The 26,578-nt window shown below is 33.2% G+C and overlaps 1 protein-coding gene across 3 annotated transcripts in view; it reads left to right on the forward strand.

Annotated features, from left to right (window-relative positions):
* LOC146541720 (pseudouridylate synthase RPUSD2-like) overlaps window positions 1-26,578 on the forward strand; it is a 314,100-nt gene that overhangs the window by 71,308 nt on the left and 216,214 nt on the right. The window contains exon 1 of one of the 3 annotated variants that reach the window (XM_085190848.1): window positions 6,779-6,866. The exons of the other annotated variants lie outside the window; for them this stretch is intronic. The gene's annotated coding sequence lies outside the window, so the exon portion shown is untranslated. Of the gene's footprint in view, window positions 1-6,778; window positions 6,867-26,578 lie in introns of those variants that run through there. 3 annotated transcript variants of the gene reach the window in all.

The raw sequence follows: 26,578 nt of genomic DNA on the forward strand, positions 1-26,578 counted from the left end.
GTGCATTGCGTTTTGAATGGCGAAATTGAGAACACGAAAATATAAATATTAAATTCCCTTCGGTTGGGAATCGAACCTACAACTGTTGCGAAACTCAACAACAACCTTATTATGCATATACTTACATATTTGTTTTATAAAATTCTAAATCTAACTATACCATATAAATCATCGCATATATTCGTCAAATATAAATAAAGTCAAATATATTTATTAGAACTAATACCATTTCAGCCGCAACGTTACTTATGTATACAAACCGACCAATTTCCATTCTACCTCTGTAGGTCTGTACCAGAGCGAGGCCGGTAAACACTTCAGTGAATTTCATTCCGAACTAGTCACATCGAGTTATTTGATAGGAATTATAATATTAATTTGGATTAATTTATGTATGTAGTTGTATATTTCGAATTATAGTAGCGTTCTGTAGATGAATGTTAATATTTCCTATTTTGTTATATCAGTAAATAATCAAAACAGTATTTAGACGACAAAAAAGATGCTTCACGCTTTACCCATGCGTAGACAGAGGGAACCTAATGTTATGACACGTCGTTCCCTCTGCCTATACTGCAGTATGCGGGACACAGCGTGAAGCTTATAAAAAAATCCTGAAATTGGGGCGTTCCACCAGACAATCTTTTTATGTTTATAATATTATATTGAGTATAGGCATATAAATAGTATAGATATTATGGCTATTTGCAAACTCCCAATTTGATCAAAACAAAATCTTTCCGATTACGCCTCATTCATAAAATAGTGAATTTACAGCTTTATCTCGATTGTAACGAAAATTGAATTTGCGGCGAAAACGCTATAAAATGGACGGGTGCTGTTTTGTACAAATAACATTTCTACTGTTTACAGATATAATAAGTTTTATTAGAGCACACTTTTTTTATAATTTCACGCTTTATCACGCTGTACCACGCGTTTGCTTAGACTTAGTATCGTATTTTTATATGCAACAGATCCTATATTTCTGTTTTCATCTTTACTCTCCCAAATATCAAATCAAAAGATCAGATTTAGTATCATTATATTTTTAACGTTTGTACACAAAAATCCTTTTACCAAGTTTCGATAACCAAAGATTATTTACAAATAATTATTTTCGGAAATAGTATACTTCACAAGAATTACGGATTTATTAAGGCTTGTTGTAGTCTATACTTAAATTAATTAATTAATTTAGAGAGAACAGGTCCACGTTCATCTATATATATAAAATCGAAAGGTCACTCACTCATCACGAAATCTCAGAAACTACATGTGCTAGGAATCTCAAATTTTGCATAGGAGTTATTTATAGGACGTAGGTGCTCGCTAAGAAGGGAATTTGTAATATTCGACTTCTAAGGGGTTATTTTTGGGGTCGAAAGTTTGTATGAAACTTCGTTACTACAAATGCTAGGAGTCTCAAATTTTGCATAACGTCACTAGGACGTAGTCATGGAGACAAAAAATAATAATAACATAGTTCACGTGGGTGAAACCGCGTGCGGGCCGCTAGTTAAATATATATGTATGTACGTTTATAATTTTAAATATATTTGGTAGATATCCTGCATATATATTTTTATACGTTTATTCATATAGGAATTCGTCTTCTATATTACTAATTGACTCGTACGTTAAACAACAAAATCTGTAAAACACATTTAGGTCCCCTATAATATTAACATCAGGTAGCGCCATGAAAACAACAAACTTAAAGCAGTCATGGGAAGCATAAAGTAATTATTAAACAGCGCGCCGCATCTACTTGGTACAACTAAACATACAATACACAATACAATATTTCTGGTGTTTCATGAGAAATGATTTCTATTTAGATATTTTTTTTATCAGCTTAACGCTGTACCCCGTACACAGTAGGGTAGGCAGGGGAAAAGTAATATTAAGACATTTTGTTCCCCACTTTCCACCGAATTTTTATTAGGCACGCATTTGAGTGGCGGAACTCAACGCCGCGCATTGTCTTTTTAACAGATAATAAAAAATATCTTACTACTTTTTAATGTTGAAAAATTTTATATACGATAGTGTTAAGACAGGTCTTAACACTACGCTCCTTCTATGTACCTCGCTAAATAGTTATAAACATAAAGGTAAAATAATAACTAACTACCCCTATATCCTAATAGCTAACATTTCTATCTTAATACAAGAATAACAAAAAAAATCGATGGCGTCGTTCCATTAAACTTCAAAGAACGAATACCATATCGTCAGATCTAGATTTTATTGGATACATTGTGATCGGCAATCGTCGCGTCAAAAGCCTATTGCATCCGCAAAGGCGATAAGCCTTGATGGATATTGCTCTCACCCCCAGATAAGGCACGGAGTCTGCGTTGAAATTCTCATAGCTCATATTTTTGAAGATTCCTTTGGAAATGAAAAATTTTTATTATTCGAAAGTTTTATTCCTTTTATTTTGTACACATACAATTTTTTTCATTACGGTTGTAATATTGAAAATACTTGAAGTAAACGCCTTGGCTGTCTAAGATTTAATAGATATAAAAATTTCTGGCTATGATCATAATTTATTTGTAAAATTAATTTTGTATTTCCAAAGCTTTCATTCTAATGTAAACAAGTAGAATTAGCTTTTACTTGAAGCCACAGGTACGTTCTTATTTTTTCTACGTTTTCTTAACATGTATTTTTTTCCTAAGTGTGGAATATCACTTAAAAATGTAAAAAAAATAGAAAGCTATATGAAATATCTGATAGAATCATAAGACGAGATGAAACTTGTTCAAGCCAGTATCACAGGTAGGTAATTCTAGGAGGAAGACTTAGCAGTGCTTAAATTATCTCTAAGAAATTAATATCATAAAGTTGCTGGCTCCAAGTTTTGCTTACCTGTCTTGAAACTTTGCAACCAATGATTAGGATCGCAACTTTCTTATTAGTAATAGTGAAATATTGAAAGCCTAAGACTTAGTTGTTTGAGTAACTTTTAAGTAATGTTTTATCTACATCCTAGCGTAGTGGAACAACGTCTCAGTGGACTGTAATCGCGTGGTTGCGAGTGCGATTTCCACGAAATTTTCTAGCTCGGGTAACAAAACATAGCACTACATACTACTACTACATATAATCATTTTATATTTACAGTATAGGTATATTTTTCTGTTTAAATTTCAATTACCGTCGAAAAACAATAAACGGTAGAAGATTGTGTAATTGTAGGTATTCGTCAATTTTCATAGCCCGTTCGCGTGCCGTGATGTTATCAAGCCCCATCGAAATGGGACCCATTCTTAGAAAGAATAGTATTGAATTGTAAAAGTGAATGCTTCGCGAAATTGGTTCGCTGATGGAACCTTAGTTTCGGCTTGCAATTACTACCTTTGTGTGTTTTCTTTTTGTTTTTGGTTATTTAAAGCATCGAATGTAAAAGCGACGGTTGTGGGTTTGATTCTCACTCGGGGGAATGACATATTTAACATTTTCATTTGATCGCTGTTGTGAATCGCCTTTGAAAGTGCGGCGTTGAATTCCGCCACTCAACACGCAGTGCCAAAGGATTTCAGGGAAAGTGGGGAACGGAAATGTCTAAATGAGAAACGGAATATTTTAACGTTACTGAGTGACGGCCGAAGCTCCGCGGCGTACAACATTGTAATTTTGTATGTAGGTTCCCTGTGGAGTAGTGAGAGTGGAGTAAAAGAGGATTCCCAAAAAAATGTAGGAAAACGGGAAAACACGGGATTCGCATTTAATTCATACACTAGAGCTTTCAGTCTAAACTTTAATGTTTTAAAGCGATGTAAATAAATGCGTAGGCGAAAACTAATTACAGTAAAACGCTTATAACCGTAAAGCTTTACGATTAATAATGTAATGCAATACTAAAATAGAAACGAGGAAATTAATGTTATAGCGTTATTCTCATAATTTCATTTTGTTAATTATTTATATGCAGTAAAGTACATAATTATATATTATTGTATGGGGAATATATTATAGGTCTTACAGGCGCACTCAGAATTGGTATTTAAGTTTAAATATATGTCAAGTGGTCTATCACACGTTCTTTTGTACGGGTATAATGTCTGTTAAAACTTAATTCATATATGCTTGTTAGTTTTTATATAGCAAAATATAAAAACTAACGACAGGAAGTGGGAAACGGAGTGTATTAACCCTAGGTTCCATTTGCCTACCCTGCTGTGTGCAGATACAGAGTGAAGCTGACGTTTAGTTGGTTTTTAGCTTGACGCTATATCTTGCTCAAAGGAGATTAAACACAGGGAACCTGAGAACCTAGTGTTAAGACACTCCGCATTAAACACTTCCGTTCTCCACATTCCGACTAATTTTGAAGATATTATGTGTTGAGTAGCGGATCTCTACGCCGCTCTTTGCCTCGTCACTAGACCAAGAAAATGAAGGGAAAAAAATATTTTATTTCCTCGACAGGGAATCGATTTCACAATCTCACGTGCTTGTGCCCCTGCGCCACTATTGGCCATACTTGCTGAATGTACTTAACCTAAAATTTTAAAATATCCCCCTCTTAGTTATAGCTTCATACAAAAATATACTAGTTAAAACTTGAGTTCAACATTTAACTTTTGTAATGCGGTATCGTGTAAAGCTCGAAGTGCACAACACTTGATACTCGCTATACGAGTATGACGTAAGCTGGCAAAGCTCATATCACGAGATTATGAACTTTACCACTTTATGCCCTTTTAATAAGCAATATATTTATTATGAATATACTTCTATATATTTATTTTTTCGGTCTGACACAACAAAATACGCCATAGGGCATTAAAGCGAAAGCCATTTTTCAGCCCCTTTTTTCAGCTTTTATTTTACGTAACGAATCATATACTTAAAATTTATGTAATTTAAAAATTTAAATCTATTAAATTAATTTCTAAACATATAAACATACATAAATATATTGTTACGAAGGAAGACCTCTATCGAATACAAATAAATGAGCAATAAGCTCTATTTTATCCATTTACGTTTATTAATCTTCTCAATCAGCAGTTATTACGATTTACTATAGAAATGGAAGCAATTAGGCCATTTCAAATTCAATTATCCGAACAATGCCTAGAGATATTTGCTATTTTCGGAAGGAGTTATACTCTTGTTTGATGGAATTAAATATTGTACCTACTAGTATAATTTTGTGTATAATTAATATTTTTGTTTTAATAATCATTTTAATTTTTACGTAGGTACCACTTACTTAAATGATCCTTTAATGATTTGACATAGCATACCTTATAATATGTTAAAAATAATTAAGCATATTGCATTCTTTTTTAAGAATTGAAATATTCCTTCATGTATACAATATACATGCATATTATTTAAATATGTAATATGTATATGGCTAGAGTCTAGACTCTAGACTCTAGTAGTGTGAAACTACTACTTTCACATCTTTTACATCTTTTACATCATAGGAGGGTAGTCGGAAAGAACCTAGAGTTAAGACACTCCGCACTTTACTTTTCGCCTTGTTTTAGAGACATACTCAATGTTGAGTGGTGGAACTCAAGCCTCGCTTTGCCTACAAAAAAATTAGCTTCACGCTGTATCCCGCACACAGCAGGATAGGCAGAGGGAACCTAGTGTCAAGACACTCCGTTAACAACTGCTTGTATATCAGAGAGGAAAATTGGGTTTTTTTTCTATACGTGTAAGAATGTAACACAAATTTCAATATCTATATATATAAAAGGACTTGTCCTCACTGACTGAGGTAAGACGCACGCACAGCCGTAACCGCTGTGCGTAGAAACGTAAAATTTGGACAAAAGTTTACTTTCGTAATCTGGACATCCACTAAGAAGGGATTTTGAAAAATTTTAACCCTAAAGGGGTGAAATTGGGGTTCAAAGTTTGTATGGAATTTTTTTTAAATCGGCACCGATTTTTATAAAATTTGAAATTTAGATTTTTAAAAGTATTTAATTGAACACGTGTTTCATCGTTTTCTAGAATTATCCCCCTAAGGGTGCAAATAAGGGGTTGAAAGTTTGTATAGATTTTTTTTAAATCGGCACCAATTTTTATAAAATTTGAAATTCAGACTCTTAAAAGTATTTAATTGAACACATGTTTCATGGTTTTCTAGAATTCTTCCCCTAAGGGTGCAAATAAGGGGTTGAAAGTTTGTATGGAAAAATCTTTAAATCGCCACCGATTATTATAAAATTTGAAATTTAGACTCTTAAAAATATTTCATTAAACATATGTTTAATAATTTATTAGAATTCATCCCTAAATAAGCGAAAGCGAAGCTGCGCGCGTCCGCTAGTGTACCAATAAGCGTTCGATGAAGAGATACCTCAGTAATCAATAATTTATCTCTTCACCTATCGCGATGTTTCATGTTAATTTCGGAACGTTCGTAAAAACACGTTATATTTTTAATAAAAACAAACGGCATTGGAAACCTTCAAGAGTACGTTGACATTTGACTTATCTACACATTTTTAAATATCAAGTTTTATTTTCATTTTTAGCTCCACATGCAGGTATTAGTAGGCACAGCAAACATAGTGTTAAGACCATTGCTTACTACTCTCCGCCTTGTTTTTGACACTTCGCGAATTAATAGGTGAACCCAACGTCGCGTTTTGTCTTCTTATTATATTTCTAAAAATCGTTCATAGTATTAATATAAATAACAAGGCACAATACATACATTGTCACTAGTATTTGCTCAGTAAACACTTAGTTTCGGTCCCCGCCCGCCCTAGCAGTTTCTGTTGCGACGCCGCCCCCGACGCACGCCGCCGGCATATCGACCGCGTTACAGTTTGTTGTTATATACGAGTAGACGATAAGGCTTTCGTCTGACCGCTTGGAAGGTAAAATTATTGCTTTTTATACTATTGTGTCTCTTTTATGGTATTTAATGGATTTTTGATGGATTGAATTGTGATTTTTGAATTTGTGAATCGTTGAATGTATTGAAATTGTTGTTTTTGTATGGATTATCAGGTGCAGTTGAGATTTTTGGATTGGTTTTATAAGAAGTTATCTACGTTATAAGTTTTTCAATAATTGATATGTTATTACGATTATTACTTTAATAGATGTTTTGGTATTCAAAAAAGTAATGAAAAATAAGTACAAGATGTCATTTTATCATAACTAAAACATGGAAGCGGGTAAAGCGGGAAGATTTTATAGTGTACGAGTATATTGATGTTATAGATGCATAAGAATCAACAAGCACGAATCTTATTTAATTTTCAATAATGTTCTAAAAATATACTATTGTCTGGTACAAGATAAAATGCGATGTTGAATTCCTTCACTCACCATGCACCACTATATACCACTTTATGCGGGAAACAGCTTGAAGATTTTTTTTATGTATGTTCTCACAACAATAAATAAAAAAACAATAAATTGTCATTTAATTATTTATATAACAATATTTCAAATGAATGAAATGATCGTTTCGATATATTAAATGAATGAATGTCATCAAGTTAACAGCTAATTGCTATAAATATTTACTGTACCGAAGCGTAAGGCGGCAGAGCGTGCTCCGATGGGATCAACACGTTGCTGTCTCAATCTTAAGCTTCGTATTTTGAGATTTGCTTTATTACACATTTTATATTAGATTTGTATTATTAAATATTAATCTTGTTGATAAGGAGATTGTCTTAGCTAAACTCGGTTATTATTTTTGTATATACATAAGTAATTAATTGTGTATAAAATATTGTTGTAATATTTGAATTTTCTCTCCTGAATGATGCTGCAACAAAAAGATATTCCATACTTAAATGGCTGGATATATATCTTAGATTTCTTTTATTTTATATATTTTATGTAATTTATAATTTTCTTCTGGTATTACTAAGAAAAAAAATTAGGTTGTACAAATAAATACATAATTATAAAGGATAACTTATACTTGAGGCGTATAAACTTTTTTATTACAAAGGTATTATTATTAGTTTTAGCTAATAAGAAAAACATAATACAGCAATATAATAATCTTGTAGTATAGATAACAATTATATCATTAAACATAGTCATAAACACATTGAATTTAAGTGAAATAGACTCTATTTTCTGGTGACAATCGTAAGTAAGGTAAGTACAATTTTAAATATACCAATCATTTTTTAATATCTTCTATTCATATTGGAAACAAAACCCAAACATAAGCATTCAACAGTTAATTACGAACAGACCCAACAACTTTCATTTTGTTTTACATAGAAAAAAATGGCTTAATTTACTTACCTGTGTATAAATATAAATAATAACCAATTATTCTGATTTGAAACAATGCATTGGATCTGTAACACTTTGTTGGACAATAATACATTCTCAAAAAAATACATTCCTATATTATCATTTTAGTTATATATAGAACCTAGTGTCAAAACACTACGTTCTCCACTTTCTGCGCGAATTCTATAATAAAACTCAACGCCGTGATTTATTATACGAAAATGGGGCAAATTCATATTTTCATACCCCCAAATCGAACCAAAATCGAAAGACTGATTGGTAATCGAACCCACAGCTATTGCGTTAACAGTTAAACGCTATGCCACTTCGCCACTATAGTTCCAAAATCAGTACCAGCACTCCATGTGTAATGTAATGTAACATGATATGTATTATTTATGGAATCATTTTTAATCATTACTTCCGATAGTCCGAAACAAGGTAATATAAAATGATAGTACGGGCTTGTCGGAAAACATCGCAGTTAAATACGATTTACTGACATCGAATAATTCAATATATCCATATTATTTATGAATTCAGGGCAATACATGCGTTTTGTAATACAATATAGGTTATGATTAACATTGCAGCGCGGTTTCATAAAATATTGTAATATTTGGTGCTTATCTATTTTTTTTATCTTACCACATATGGCTAGGCGTAGATATTCTACACTTATACTAAATCTGTATCTATCTCTAATCAAATTATAAAACCAAAACAACGTTGGCATTTGCCATTGCTGTGCGTTAATCTAAAGATGGACTGAAGGAAAATGGAAAATTTAAATTGAAGCTTTCGACCGTGTCACAATCCCTACCTATGGTGGTACTTATTTGTTTACCTTTTATCTTTATTTGAGGTTTTGACAAGCTCAAATTTAATTAAAGACTCATTGTTTGTTTAGAAATTCTCGAATTTCTTCTTAAAATTGTGTCAGGATCGAATTTCTGCGAATCAAAAGACTCCTTCAATAGCATCCATTTTCAATGATTGGTCTCTTTATTAATAAAAAATATATTGTTTATTTAATTCTTCGCTTCGCTTCTTCGCTGTGGTACCACGGTAAAAGAGCGCCGTCGAGTTCTATCACTCAACATAAAATGCCTCGAAAATTCGGCAGAAAGTGGGGAACGGAAGTATCTTATTGGGAGGCGGAGTGTGTTAACATTAGGACTTAGGTTCCTTCGGCTTACTCTGCTAGGTGTGGGGTACAGTGTAAAACTGAAAAAAAAAAACTAAAGTGACTGGACATTCCCTTGAATGGGAATCGAACCCACAACTTATACACTTTCTTCTTATGTATAAACCTTTCTTAGGTTACATTCTAATACACATATCAATAAAAACGATACCCTTATTGATTTAAAATATTAGTGTAACATTAAGTACTTATATTTTTTTATCAACATACGTTATTTCTCATATATTTTAAACTTTTCCTATTAAAATATAAATAAAACATTCAATCTTGCTTTAGTACCCTCAATACCTGTTTTGTTTATATCAATTTCCATCATTAAAATAATCAGCAAAAGCATTGCTGCCATGTATTTATTGCTCTATAGTGGTATTAAACAATAGTATCCTCATTCATATTGAATGTAGCTCCCAACTATTGTAATTGCAAATGAAATATGAAGCTGAACTCTCATTTGATAAACTAATAAGTTATTAAATGATCGATTTTACATTTACATTAAAAATATATTTTGCAGGAGTGCTGTTTCAAAATAAATGAAGCTTTAATACTTCTTTATTTACTTTAAGACCCTTAATCAGAAAATTGGTTTTTATTATGTAAATAGTCGACGTAATAAAGAAAACGTAAAAAAATCGTAGATTATAATATTTGGTAGTTGACACTGTTAAAGAAATCGATCCTTTAAAGAAATATAGAATTGACTTTCAATAAATGCTTAATTTATGAAAGATGAACACCAAGGGCACTTCACATGAGAGCTTTTATTTTAAAAGATTCTCTTCAGTAAGCTTTATTCGAGTCTCGAAAACGTAAACATTGTAAATATAATGAGCAAGTTATATGTATATTTAAAGCGAGTTATTTTTTTATTGATTTTGTCTTACTTTTCTTCACGCCTTCTTGTTAAGATTTATCCATTCTGACAAATGTGGCAAGAGGTGAGACTGTAAATGTGATGGTTCTAGGGAGTGTCTTAACATCACAGCATCTATATGGGGGATACAACACTACTGTAAAACATTTATGATTATGTTTTCACAAAAAGAAGAACCTAAGAAGTTGTATAAGTGAGAAAAGGCGTATAATATGTATAGTGTGTGTTGTATAGTGTGTATTTATATGCATTTTACTGGTTCAGTGCAATACTTATATTCGCTACACGGGGTGCCATGTGTAGCGAAATTCAGGAATTTTTCATATATTTCATAGTGGCAAATTTTGGGAACATGTAAATATATAAAAAGAAGCTATTTTTTATTTAATCCTTAAATGAAAAAAGCTATAACATCATGGTATATAGCATAAATCTACCTATTATTTTAAAGTACTCTTTCAAACTTTCTTCTTTGCACGACTAGGCTTACTAATAGAAAATATTCTCAAATATTTTATTACTAGATATAAATAAAAATAATACATAAAGTATGTATATCATTTATATAATAATTTCGATCTTCTCTATTAAATTATGTCTAGTACAAGAAAACACGTACATTACCTGTCCCACGGGAACTAAAAGTTCACCTTATATGTACTAAAAGGTGAACACACTTATATAAACTACTGTAGACAGCTTCTCTACAGTGAATTTGCTACGCGACCTACGATCCCCTAGAGTCGTATATGTCTCTACGGTATGTTTGAGGCGGGACAGTTTAACATGCTGCCCCGAAATTACCTTTAACGCTGATGTAATGACGATTAGTGGTAACTGTTGGTAAATGCCGTTAAAATTAATTTGAATTTATTAGATGGGTGTTAATTGTGAGTGTAAGTGTTTTTAATTTAGTTTTTTGAAGCCCTTCGTGGAGTAGGTATAGGCACACGATGTGGGTTCGATTTCCACTCCAGAAAATGAAATTTCATTTATGTGTACTTATTCATTATATATGTAGATATATCTGATTGACACTTAAACTTCACTGAAAGTGTAGGTTCGATTCCTGTTGCGATATGTTATGAATTTATTTACGTAAACAGGCTACGAGGAAAACCACCATATATCACGTATGGGCAATATAACAATGGTTGCGGAATACGGGTTATATTTAAGTCAGAAATATTTCTCTCTTATCTTGTCTAAGATTTAGCAAATTGCATCGTTTAAAGCGAAATATAACATCGGTATTGGTTATTAGCTTTTTGTTTTCGGTTTCGCCCGCATTGTCTGATGGAACTAACTAATGGTTTCTGGTATGATAACACACCTTAAGTGTCTAAGGTTATGCCGACTATTGAATTAAGCTAAAAAATAAATAAATAAATTGCTGACCTGTTGCTACGTTATTCTATTTCTTGATATACAAAATATTACCTATGTTGTCAACATGTGTCGAAAAAAAAAAAATTTTTGTCGTTATATTAAAGAATACATATAGATTTTTAGTCATAGTGTTTTAAATTTTCTTCGTTCGTTCAATATTTTAGTACTGTTAACTGCACCCGTGCATCATTTATAAGAGACTCGGTACTAAGACCTTACTACTATTAATGCAAGTTTATGACTCCTCGTAACGATAGAATGCTATATTAACAGTAACATCTAACATTAGTCCATACAGATCTGTTTTCAGAGCGAAGGACTCATCTCCACACCCTCTGACCATCATCTTCTTATTTACTTAGGCGTTGGTTGAGAAACTACTTTGTGGGATAACGATGTTTAGCGTTGATATCATTTCTTTTTGTGTGTTTGTTTATTAGTATTGAAAAATTATTTGCGAAGAAGGCCATAATAATTGTAATTCAATGAATAATTGAAACGGTTATGTTTTGAAGATTTTTTTCACAATTGTCAATGGTTTTAAACATTTTTCTATATATAATTGTGTAAATAACACTTTAAAAATATTAAAATATAATTTCCATCAGATTTCCTCGATTATGATTAGTTTGAATTATTCCGAGCTCTTAACTTCAATCAATAAATACTTACTCATATATACAATTTGACTTCAAACATCCATCTAAGAAAATATTTTTATAATTTGTAAAAGACCTTGGGATACAACTGGCGTTATACGAGCGTCATTTAAAAAGAAATTGTAATATATTATGCACTACATATCACTTATCAAGTCGGAGATGAAATATAAAATTGTATTCTATTCTATTCTATTGTTCTCAGTGCTAAGCCACGTTCATTGTTTCACGCAGTCGTTTAAGCCCACGATACAAAATTAAGGCAATTTCGCCATTCACCTTCAAGCTTTAGAAGACAGCGGGTATATTGTTAAATATTATATAAAACGTCGTAATGGTACCTATTATATTAAAGTACTATTATCAACGTGAATTTTGGTAAAATAAATGATGCTGATAAAATTGCATCAAGTGATAAGGGAATGGATGCTTGATTGGAATGAAAGCAGTTGCGAGATATTAAAGTCATTCTGTCGTTAAAAGTCATTGATTAATGAATATTACTGCGTATTTAACTATTTACGCAAATATATTTTAAAATTAAGAATGCTATATTTTTACTGCTGCTATTTTAGTTTTCTTCATTTAGCTTAATTAAACTTGAAACGTTTCATGAAATAATATTAACAATTATCTTCATACATATGTATTTCGGAAAATGCCAAGATATATAATTGTGGTCCATTATGTAATCCAACATAGCAGTTCCAATTTCGAAAAGCGCCTTAAATTTCTAAAATCGTTCATACCCACCGAAAATAGTTCCACTATTCAACAATTTGGAAGAATGTAAACTACTTCCAAGCGGGGAAACAAAAGAACTTTACTCAAATGCTTTCGAGCAATATCTATTCACATTTCGCTAGGGTTTCGTTGACATGGCCTTTTAGACGTCGCTGCGGAATGATGGATGGAGTCCAAGCTAAAGCTAAGAAAATCTGTACGTTATTCTCTTAAAAGGATATATATTAAATTTATATATGTCTTTCATGAACGCATACTATGAAATAAGACAGATTTTTCTCAGGTTACGGGTTCGGTTCCCTCGAGGACATCAAATATTTAATATTTTTGTTCCCTCTCTTTCGCGACGAGGCAAAGCGCGGGTTTATGTTTCGCCACTGAACACGCAAACTCAAGAATTGAGCTGGAAGTGGACATGAATGTGTCGTAATTCCCATTACGGACATTTTTTCATTGTAACAAGAGCGAGGAAATGAAAATATTGAATATTTAATTCCATCGAGTAGGAATCGAACCCACAACCATTGCGTTTACAGTCGCACACTTGTGTATTTATTTTTTCCTAATTTATTTGTAGCGGTGTTAAAAAATTAATACATCTATTCCTACACAGTCAAAGTAATTGTAATGTTGCTCGTTTGAACATTAACTGTAAAAATTTTATATTAAAAATATGAAATAAATACCCCTTTCAAACTGTATTCAAAATGGCTGCAAGGTAATTTTACCATCAAAAACAACATAAGAATAGCATTAAAAAATGAATAAGAACTGTTCAAAGTTTGGTAATGCTCGAAACAAAACGACGAAGCCCAAAGCAACTTAATATCAGGACAGCAATTAAAAGTTGGAGACGGCATGAAAAGAAATTTGGGTGCAAAGCAAAAATTTACATAATACAAAATGGTTTTGGTTAATTTTGTTAGTATTGTGATTGTGGGGGCTTGTGAATTGAGAAAAAAAATTAAATATATTTTTTTATACATTTACATTTACAAGTATTATTATAGGTACTGATATTGGATTGACATAGCCGTGGCGCAGAGGCACAAGCGTGTAAACGCGACGGTTGTGAATTCGGTTCTCACTTGAGAAATGAAATATTAAATATTTTCATTTCCTCGCTATGCTAACGAGACAAAGCGCGGCGTTCAGTTTCGCAATGCCTTTGAAAAATTTTGCGGAAAAGGGGAACGGAAGTGCCGTAATGGGAACGGCCTCCACACTGCTTTTGCTCATCATAGATCCACTACCATCGTTATTAATAAGTCATATCTCAACTGTTTCACGTTGACGGTAAGATTTATTACTAAAATTACCCTACAATGACATCTTGTCCCCTCACTACAGCCATGTCAGTGTTGACCATAAATTGAGAATGTGTCACGGAATTAATCTCAGCCATTCATTATATTAATATGTTTGTAATTACAGTACTTAAGTTCACTTCATTACTAGCACTTTGTACTTCACAATCGTCTTACACCTGAGCTTGGAAATTTTGAATTTTTATTTCGACCCATCAGAGTTTTTGTTTTTGAAGCTTTTGGTTTTTTAGCTTGCGCTGTATCCCGCACATAGCAGGATAGGCAAAGGAAACATAGGAACCTAGTGTTAAGACATTGCACGTTACCATTAAGACACTTCCGTGCCCTACTTTACGCTAAGTCTTCGTTACCAGAAAGAGCTAAGAAATAATGATATTAAATATTTCACTCTCGCGAGTGGGAATCTAACCCATAACCGTTGCGTTTACAGCCACACTCTTGTGCTCTCGGCCATGACGATATCTATCTATTTGTTTAATTAATTAATTACTTATATTATTTATATATTTCATTATTTTTATAAGCTTTACTTTACTAAGGAAATAGTGTTGCAGACAATATAACCTTGTAAATATTTTTTACAAGGGAAAATAATGTAGAACCTGCTCAGGTGGCTTAGAGTCATAAGGGTGAGTGATGATAGAATGGGAAAAGAGATAAATAAAGTAATACTGAAATTGAGAGGTTGTAGCAATAGCTGGATTCAATATACTTTATATCAGAAGAAAAGACGCCTTAATAGTTGTCTTCTATTTTTCGAATAATTGCATTTCGAGTTGTGGAGCTAAACGCAGCGCTTTGTCTTACCAGGGTGAATATATGAAACTAATTAATTTCCCTGGAATATTTAATATTTTTATTTTCTGGTTCTAGTAAAGGAAATATTGTAATGGGACACGGAATGTCTTAACTCTAGGTTCCCAGGTTCGTTCTGTCTACCCTGCTATGCAGTAATGAAGTATACAGGTGAAACAAAAAAAAATAACCAATGTAAATCCCTAGAATGAGGATCGAACCTAAAACAATCGCGCGTAACCGCAGTAATTTAAATATCCCCAATTTTCCTGTTAATTAGCTCATTTTATTGAAATGTTATTTTTATTTACTCGCTCCACCCAATAGTGTTTAACTTTGAGGGCATTTGTCAAAGGCGTATGCGGGCGTATTGTTCCTACACTGTGCTAACTACTATTCAATATTCTGATTGAATATAATTATATTGTTTAATTCATTGTTTGTGATATAAATAGGACTGATAAAGGTGTTCAATAACAACACTAATTAAAAAAGTTGCTATTTCTCTAATTATTGTTTGAAGCATACGACGTTTGTGGGTATGATTTAAACTAAGAATTATTTTCATTTCCTTATTCTGTTAGCAAAAAACGCGCCTGAGTTTCGCCAATCAACGAGCAATGTCTCTAAAATTGGGCTTTTCGTGGAGAACGAAGTGTCTTACACTTGATTCTCTCTGTCTATGCTATTACAGCATATGTGGGATAGCATGTAGTTAAAAAAACACATTTCTAATACAATATTGACAAAACTACCACATTGAATAATACATTTTTTACTATATATTACCAAAGTTTAACAAATCTTGAAAGATCTAGAATTAATCTAGGTATAATAATACCCATCTAGGTACATATACGTTATACATACATTAGGTACTTTCAAACATAATCCTTCCTGAGTACTTGATCCAAATATACTCAACTGAGGATTGGTTTATTTTCATGATTCCAGAAAAGTTTCCATCTTCCTGTTCAGCGAACTGTACATTACGCTGCCTGTATGAGCGTATGCTAATATTATTTCATGTAGAATTGAATACGAGTTCAGAGAGCAAGGTTTAAGGTTATTGTAGAAAAGATGTTTTAACTGGTGACGATAAATTGAAATTTGAGTACTAATTAAGGCAGGTTTTGGGTTTGATTCCCACTCGAGGAAGTGAAATATTTCATATTTGCATTTCTTCGATTCCTAGCAAAGCGAGGCGTTGAACTCCGCCAATGTACTCCATACCAGACAGAGGAATTAAGAATAATAAATATTTATTTTTCTCGAGCTGGGAATTGCACTCGCAGCCTGTCGCTTTTACAGTGACAATTTTTTAAATGAACTTAGATACAAAAATACTTCTGCGCCAACATACAAGTTTATCCAAACGCCAGAGAGTCGTAGGTGGGTTAACAAAGACACATGAATCCAAGTACGAAATAAGTAAACAATCTGGGTGTAAGTAATGACCGACCACTCTTAATGGATAAAGTTTTTCGCTCACAAATCCTTGTCCAGACTTAGGGTTTGGACGAGCTGATGTAAATAATGTTATAGAGTAGTTTATGTAATAGTTAATTATAATGTAGGTGTTTGTAGCTTTATTCGTTATACGAGTATATGTTTCGCATCCCACATTTTATGATTTTTTTTTATTAGTACTTTTTTATAATATATAAAAACTAGTAAAGTATTTAATATTTTAATTTCCTCGCTCTGGTAACGTGGCAATGTGCGGCGTTGAGTTTTGCCATGCAACGCGCAATGTCTCCAGAACACAGCGGAAAATGTCTTAATACTAGGTTCCCAGGCCCCTCTAAATATAAAAAGTATCGTCAGTAGTTAGTGATACGTGTATAAAATGTGAATAAAGTAAATATATACATATAGTTTTTTTATAACCCGCCAGAGCTATTACTACTCTGTCTCTACGAATGGCGGATGAAATAAATCTGTAGATGAAAATTAATTGATGCATCACTGTACTGGAAACAGTACTTTTATTGCGAAATACGTGAAGATATAAAAAAATGCGGGTATTTTCTGGACTAGTAAATGTTTATAGCTTCAAGGTGTTGAGTGGTTATACCCAACGCCACAGCTTAGGTTACTGATACATATTATTGAAATAGATAAATTAAACTAGCTTACTTCAACAATGACTTCTGCAAGGAGCAATTTTTCAAATATTTTTTGAGGATTCGACGTAAAGTGGGGAACGGAAGTGCTTTAATGAGGACAGAGTCTCTAAACACTAGGTTTTTTTTCCCAGGTTCCCAGGTTCCCTCTGCCTAATTTACCAGAACTAGGAAATGAGAATATTATATGAATATTTCACTCTTCCAAGTGGGAACCGAACTCACAACCGTCGTGATTACAGTCGCATCCTTGTGCAATCTGGCCACGACGAAAGATTACACATTTACACATTATGATTACGAATATTAAACAACGCGGAAACTGAACTGGATACCACTGTACAAACCATTGGGACAAGTTTTTTTTATTTATATCAGTATATAAAATATTCCTGCATAAATTTTATTTATTGCTACTATAATAAAGATGAAAAATATAAATATGGTGTGCAATGCTGTACATGTGCGAATGACGTTTCTTTTTAATGAATTGAACTTTTTCGATATACCTACCCTACCGATACTTTCATTATTGGACCGATGTTTTTTATATTTTGCTTATTTTTCGGATTTCATTGATTTTATCAATTGTAAAATTAAAGGCTGTCCTGGCGTATTGCCACCTTGTCTGATTGTTGTTTGTGGGTTCGATATGTGGTTGTGGTTTCGGAGTAACTTGTTACTCCGTTCTTTCATTTCCGCCCCTCTTTCCTCATTTTACGTGTTAAATACCTATTGAGCCTACTTACCTAACCTATTGAGGTAGGGAACCTAGTTTTAAAGACCTCCTTCTATAATTAGATAGACAGCGTGTGTGTAGCGTGAAGCTAAAAGAAAATAAACAAAATAATCCAGGTGAGGTATTGTTAATTGATTTAATAGCAGCAATGCAATACTAAGATGTTATTGTCGTGTCATTTTCAACTGAAATTTAAATATATGTTTACACTAATATTATAAAACTGAATAATTTGTTTGGTTAAACGCGTTTATATCAAAAACTACCGTTTTAAATTAAACAAATCTCTTTGTATTGGAGAGTTCATTTACCGAGTAAGGCTATAGGATGCTGACCTTAATCGTTTCGATATAACCCACCGTACCTGTGGTCAAAGTAATTCCCGCACCTATAATGTAATATGTATAGTAATAGAAAATTATTTAGTCTTTTCATTTAAAAATATAGGCCAAGTCAAATGTAATAGCTAGTTGTAAATAAATGGAGCGTATAGACTAGCACTAGCACTTTCAACACAATATTAATATTTAAAACCAAACATAAATCTTAAAGTAAGCTTTGACTTATAAAAATATATAAGGCGAGAGACTAAAAATAATATAAATAAATGCAGAAAACGTTCAGACAATTACAAAACGACTGCACTCACTCGACAGAAGTGTTAGTGTTATAGCTCAAATTTCTTCTCATTAGTTAAAGCTCCGGGTCGGTGCGAACAAGTAATGGCTTTTAATACTTTGTGTTTTTTTCTTTATCTCCATGCTTTTGTTTCGTCCAACTAGGTATACGAGAAATTGCGTATTGTTTGGGGGATCAGAACACCGCCCTTTCTTAAATTAAAATAACTTAAATATAATCATTGCCACGAATTGGAATCGAATCCACGACCATCGCTCTAGCAAACAGATGCCATCTTGTTTTGTTGACTAATTATTCTTTCCTCAGACTCATGCTTTAGTTGCATAGTACGACAGATGGAGGACAAATAGTGTTAAATCCTCCTGTTCCCATTTTCTGCCTTATTTTTAAGACATTGTGTTTTGCGCGGCGGAAATCAACGCTGTACTCTGTTTTCTTATTAGAATGAGGAAATCAAAATAATTAATTGCTCGATGTGGGAATCGAACCTACAACCTTCAGGTTCATTATCAGACACTAGTATTAAATGAACAACTTAATATTTATCTGTCCTGTTGAAAACAAATAAGCCTTATTTTAATGTGATTAAAGATTTCGTGTCCTTTTAGTTCTGAATTCAGTTATGTTAATTGCAGACGCTTAAAACTGAGTGTTATTTATGTTTGCACTACCAAATAAATCTGTTATTGTAAAAATACAAAGCTTAAACGAGAAATGTATTTTGTTTATCTTCTTATTTTTATTTTATTTTCATTTCCCGGCTCTGCCTAACAACCCACGGACCACGGTTACTCAATAAGCAATGTGTCAAAACTTAGACGGAGAGTGGGAAACGGACACTCCGTTAAACGTCCGTCCGTAACATTTGGTTTCCTTGGTCTATCCTGATATGCGAGAATTAGATTTCTAGGATTAGATCAAGTATCATATTAATTTTTTATACTAAATAATAAACGTGAGGTATATTTTATAACCAAGACATGTCGAGTTTTTTTTAGTTCTTCATCCGAGCGGGGTAATAAGACCAATTGGGTATCGAACTGACTGACTGTTAGCATCCTACTGCGCTACTATGGTTTTCTATGGTATCGTTTCAAAACAGTCCCAACATTTCAATAATTTTATATAGAACAGTTTAATTAACAACACTCATACATAGTCGATTAAACAATAATTAATCGCTATAAAATATCAATTTATTGTATTCAATAAAAATGCAGCCCTATGAACGAGTCAACAGGCGACGCGTCGTCGTATTACCAATTACAACGACAGACGCGACGCAACAGTGCAGTGAACTGAATCGAATTATATGTATATTTGTTTTGTTAAATATAATTGAGGAAGTCGTAGAGTAGTGGCACAGTGGTGGACTGTAAGCGAGACGCTTAGGGGGTTCGATTCCCAATCGACGGATTGAAATATTTATTTCTTTCACGTCTGGTAAGGAAGCAAAGTGGGACATTGAGTTCTTCTACTTAGTACGCAATGCCTCAAGAATAAGGAGGAATGTGGAGAATGGAGTATCTTAACACTAGGTGCCCAGGTTCTCTGCGTCACGACGGGTTTATTATTTTCCTTAATAATATTAAAAACGCTGCTCGAATTCCCCCACTAAATACACAATAATTCGAAAATGGCAACAGTGGAGAATAGAGTGTCGTGGCACTAAGTAGCCCTTGCCTACCCTGCTATAATGGATAAAACTAGTGATGCTATAATCGATAAAAAAAATAGCTCAATCCCCTAGAGGCTTTTTTTTCCTTTTAGCATTTATTTTATTCACCCGTACGTTCTTCACTGTCAATCAGTTCGCGATTTACTGCGTATATCAAAATGTTTGACTGTTGCGCGTCTTCATCAGACGGCAACTCATTACTTCAGAGAAAGGTCGCGATTGATTTAATGACAGATTGATTGCTTGATAGCCTGTCTGTGCATACCTAGGTTGAAATTTATTGTCGGTGGTTCTGGGTTCAGATCTGTAGATTAAAGATTTTTTGTGTATGATGAAGCGTTATTGAATTTATGATGGTCTCTTTGTAGACCATATTAATTAAATTATTAATTATTTTTACGGAATTTTTTTTTTTCCTTTTTATGTTAGCTTGACACTTTCTCCCGTATATCCTCCTCCTAGTGTTAAGAAATTGTGTTCCCCTCTTTAAGCTGAGCGTGCTGAATAGCAATATTCAACACCACCCTGTGTCTGGTTACCAGGGTGAAAGAATGGAAATTTTAAATATTTTACTACCCCTAGTGGAATCGAACCCACAACTCAATATTCAAAAGCACAACAAATAGCATATACCCAGATCAACGCAACTACGCGACGATATCGCAATATTTTCTGCATAATGTCGTCGATATTTATGGAATACTATGAATAGTGTTCACCAGAAGTTGTTTGTCGTCGCGTCCGTTTGAGCCCCTCGCTTCCGGTCTTTCGCGATGCTGATTTTTTTATATCTTCCAAATATTTTTGTTTGCGAGTTCAAAGGAGTATTTACTTTAAATCTATTTGTATCGTTGCATAATATTTTATTTCATATTTGGGAAAGGTGTTTTTTTTATATTTGATTGATACGTCGGTCTGTATGAGGAAATTTAATTTTTCATTTTTTTATATTTATTTGTTGATTGAAAGTTTCACAGAATACCGTTGAAATGTTCGCAAAGAGTTATTCGATTACAAACACAAAGTCTAAGTCTAATAATCAAATACAATAACTTTAGCCTATTCATATTTTAATTAAAAACAAACATTAATTATTATGTGTTCAACTGTTAATTTACATATATTACTTTTATACTATTCATCATCTAATATCAATGATACCTACAACCAGAGCCGAAGAACAGAATTATTTTAAACTAATTTCAGTGATAACTAAACGTGTGCGTAAACCATCAAAGGAATTTACTTATATTAAAACATAGCGTATGTATCAGTAAGTATGTAATTTTCAAACACGATTGCCAGCAATTTGAGGCAGAACTCGCCTCATTCCTAACAATTTCACGCCTATATTAAATTCGTGGACTCTTTCATCAAAGCGAATATAATACGGCTTTGTAGAATTAAATTATCGATCGTTCCCCATTGAGGCAACGTTTCAGAATTTCTGCAAATATTTCACTCGAGGTTTGGTCTAAAAGTAAGCCTGGGTTATTGTATTGTATCTTAGTTTCAATAAGAATGGATTGGGATTGAAGTCGCTGAGATTGCAGTCGTTCATTGAAATTGAAAAAATCGTGGGAAACTTCATTATGCTGAGAATATAGTTATAATTATTATTAGTTACTAAATTTGTATGAAATGGGCAAATGTGATGTGGTGTTCATATAATGTCTATCTTCAATTTTCTATTTTCTAATAAGAGCAGGCAACAAAAGAAAAAAGAACCCTATTTTGTGACCAAAATGACCAGATTTAAAAATATTCTAGAAATATTATAATACGAAGAGCGGCGTTAAATTCCGTCAAATAACACTCAACGTTGAAAGCTGAAAACTATTCATAATTTCAACATAAATTTGAATTTAAAACCACTGTTCGCAGTGAAATATATTTTCACTATTTCATGATGAAGTCATAATTATATTATATTGCCTGATATTAATCCTCATTGTTGTTTCCCGATAAGGGATAAATGAAACACCGTAAAAACATCGTATGTTTCGATACAAATTTAACTCAATGATATAGATTATGGTTATAAAAATTATATACGAAATTTTAATTATTTTTTTTCTGTTCTATACCATGTTACAAGCTAATAAAATCGATTTTTCTTTTAGTTATCCCTGCTATAGGTAGGCAGACAGAATCCAATGTTAAAGCTCTTCGTTCTTTAAGTATCAAAACCCGACGCTTCACGGTCTATCCCGCACATAGCAAGGAAGGCAGAGGGAACCTGGGAACCTAGCTTTAAGGCACTCAGTTTCTATTAAGACAAATCCTCTCCCCACTTTTCACCGAATTCTGGAGAGCGTTCATTGGGTATTGAGCGGTGGAACTACGCCGTGCTTTGTCTCGGTTTTTAAAATATTTTATTTCCGCAAATGGAAATTGAACCCATAACCTGTCGCGTTTACAAACGCACGCTTGTGCCCCTGCGCTCCTAATGGTCTAAATATTATGATGAAAATTTATATAATTTTATTGTAATTATTCGCCCAAATAAAAAACGAACCAACAATTATTAGATTACAGTCAACTCCAGTCCCACTGCGCCATCGTGGCGTTGGACAACTATTTATCTTAAATTATTGTACAATAATCTGAATTGCTCAGAGGTTTAGGTAATTGTAGCGCTACGTATGTACATACAACGTTGCTAAATACTCGGCTTGGCTTAATTAGACTAGAATAAATATTTGCAATATCAGTTCAAACATTTGTAGCACACAATGGGGAACATTCTATACCTTATATACCTGGATTATTTAAACATTTTTAATACTAATTAATAATAATAATAACTAACGCACGGGCAAGGGAACCTTGTCATGATATTCTGTGCACTTTGAGACATTGTGTGGTTTCGAAGATACTAAAATAATTACCCTGGCTGGGAATCGAACTTATAACCGTCAAACATTGAGCCGCTACACCCCGAGCCTTGTTCAGCTAATTAAATAGACTACTAAAAGTTAATAAAGTAAGAAAATGTCATATTAATGTTTAACTAACTAAAACTACAAGTTACTAAGTTTGTCAGGACGTGCTCTCCACAAATTTATTAAGACGACTTTCAGCCAAGTTTATTTTACGTTGAAGAATCAGATGAGACATCCTGAAAACAGAGCTATCTCATTAACTTGATTATATACCACCTTGGAATAGTTACGACTGTCTCTCCTATTACATAAGTCAAAAATCCTTAAGAATCTAAGTAAAGCTAAGGAAAACGCATTTCTATAGTTTAGAACTTAGAGTACATTTTCGTATGCCAAGTTTTGTTGTAATTTTGATAGTCCCGTCAGCCTACTTAAGAGAAAAAATTGTAGGGGCAACTGCCGAAGGTGACATTTGGGGGTTGTTGGAACGACATAGGAATTGTAATATTTTTTATAGTAACCGTTGTTTCGGTTGAGAGAGTATCTTCGATGTTCATAGATGTGGAATGGCTTACAACATGATAGTCCTCGATTGAATTCTACTTCAGCAGTTTTTCTACCTAGCGTGTAATTTGATTAGGACAGCCACTTCAAAAATATTAGTGTGCTTTTAGGAGAAAGTTCTTTTCAGAACTTTATGCCAAGGCCCAATAATATAAAAAAGATATTAAGAACATTGATTCCTTTTTATTAATTCTTCAGAAAGAAAAATTACCATGGAGATATAAAGTTTAGAAAAAACGAAGAAAAAAATATTTATCTGAAGCATATTAGAGAAGTTTTCACTTTTTGTGTAATTTCTGTTTTAGCCAAATTGATAATTTTGGCTTCAATTACCTTTATAGATAAAATAGTTATCTACCCAAAAAATATAAAATATCAAAAACAATTTCAAATGAAACCCAATTCCATCTAACGACTTAACCTTAACTCTAAAAGGACAATGCCAAAAATGACTTTTTCTATAACACTTCAAAGTAATAAAACTTAACGAGGACACGGACAAGTTTCTCTAATTGGTACGAAACGTCAACGTGTGGCCAAGTTACGGTGACTACACGAATTGCAAAGCGCATATTACTTCATTACACGAGTCTTCGGGGCTTTTAAGCTCTCCTAAAGCTCACAATTTACCTGCAAGCTCTAAATTTGCATGCCATGGCATACCCCAGATTTACGATTTGCCCGGGAATACTACAGTAAATATTATTTTCCGCGCAATACTACGTTACAAATGCTCTGTGAAATTAAATTTAGTTATGATTTGTTTTTGTCTTTTGCGAATTTCAATGAGAGTAAATAAAAATAATATATAATAAACTTACTTTCGCATTTATCATCTATGTACAAACATTAAACTCTGTCGTTACTGAGTGGCTGTCAGACTGAGTATAAGGGGGCACTAAGACAGGATTTCTTGCATTTCCAACGGAAACGCGACAAATTTTCCACTTAACATCGTAAAGTTCACGTAAATAAACGAGAGACAACTAGTATTAAATAAGAATATTTTTTTTATCTTCACATTGTATCCCACACTTAACAGTGTACTAGGATGCAGAGGAAACTTGGAAACCTAGTGTTGAGACACTCCGCTCCCATATTATGTTCTACATTTATAAAGCCGAGAGTTACATTTATTTCGTACACCACTTTACTCTCTCAGTATAAAGAACACAGTGTAGATTTGCGTTCACAGATAAAAAATCGCAATCATTAATTAGGATAATGCAGTATTTATCATATTGCAAGACTCGCGTTCTCGGTCCAATGTAAATCTTTTCACAGGCGAACTGGATTTTGTTTTAGCTAATTTTGTTTTTACAGGTTAGTATTTCTTGCTTATTTACGCACATCACTTCTGTATAAATGTTATTTATTGTGGGTTTTTGCGTAAACACCAATTTGAAATTCCGGTTGGATTGGCATATATTTTTCTTTTAAATAAAATATTGCGAATATATTATAGAGATTATTTGGTGCAACAATGACGTATTAGCAACTTTTGACTCATTCGAAGAATAATGTCCTATTATATCGCCGCACTTTGAAATTAAATTACTTAAAAATGTTAAAAGAAAAAATATAATAAAATAATAGAGAACTCTAAACAAAGAAATTTATTTCACCGTAGAGGGTTTCATACCAGTGAAACTATTATACGGTCCGACATTTCTGACAGATGATCGCTGTACGAGACGCTAGGTAGAATCTAGCCTTAGAAAATTTTCACACGTTTCATATAAAACTGGCATAGCTTGTACTGATATAGATTGGTTGTTCGTCGTGTTCTATTTAACTATGTTTTGAACCTTTATATAATTTTTTTAGCTTCACGCTATATCTCGCACAACGTAAGGTAGGTATGGGGAACCTTTGGAGTTCTTGGGGAGGCTTTGGCGTAGCGAGAAGAGATATTACAATACTATATTTGGCAAAAAATATAACATATTAATGATAGTGAAATACCTATCTATGACATTTCACTATCATTAATGTGTGGTATTGTTAGCAACAAGTGACTATCTGGACTGGCGCCAGGCAGACGAAACACTCGCGCTACGGCTACCTGGCTACAAATGTATGTGACGCAAACGCGCGTCATCGACTGTGAAGTCAGTTAAGGCCAGTCGTGGTTTTATTTTTTTTATGGAAAAAAGACAAGGCAAACGAGCGTTCGGGTCACCTGATGATGATCACCGCTGCCCACGACCCCGTGCAGCACCGGAGGAGCTACAGGTACAAGCGTGCAACTGTAAAAGCTCAGACAGCTTACTGTAAAGGTTAGAGACAAAAGTTTGGTGTGTCGCTATTCAAGATTAAAAGCTAATACAAACAAATTATTAGAAACCAGTTCAGCTTTCCTATGTTTATCCCGTTAAACTTTTTTTGTAGCTTCACGCTCTATCTCGCACATAGCAGGGAAGGCAGAAGGAACCTAGTGTTAAGAAACTCAGTTCCCATTAAGGTATATCCGGTCCCCACTTACCGCCGAATTTTGAAAGTATTGCGTGTGGCGAAGCTTTTGCCTCGGTTCGAGAGCGAGGAAATGAAAATATTAAATATTTGATTTCCTTAAGTGGGAATCGAACCCACAACCTGTCCCATTTAAAGTCGCACACTTGTCCCTCTATAACCACTATTGGTCTCTGACGTAGCGTATTATGCTATTTCTGCACGATATTTCGGAATAATTAAA

Source organism: Heliconius melpomene, chromosome 1 (genome assembly GCF_056956725.1).
Source record: "Heliconius melpomene rosina isolate 202511_hmr_F chromosome 1, ASM5695672v1, whole genome shotgun sequence".
NCBI classification, from domain to species: Eukaryota; Metazoa; Arthropoda; class Insecta; order Lepidoptera; family Nymphalidae; genus Heliconius; species Heliconius melpomene.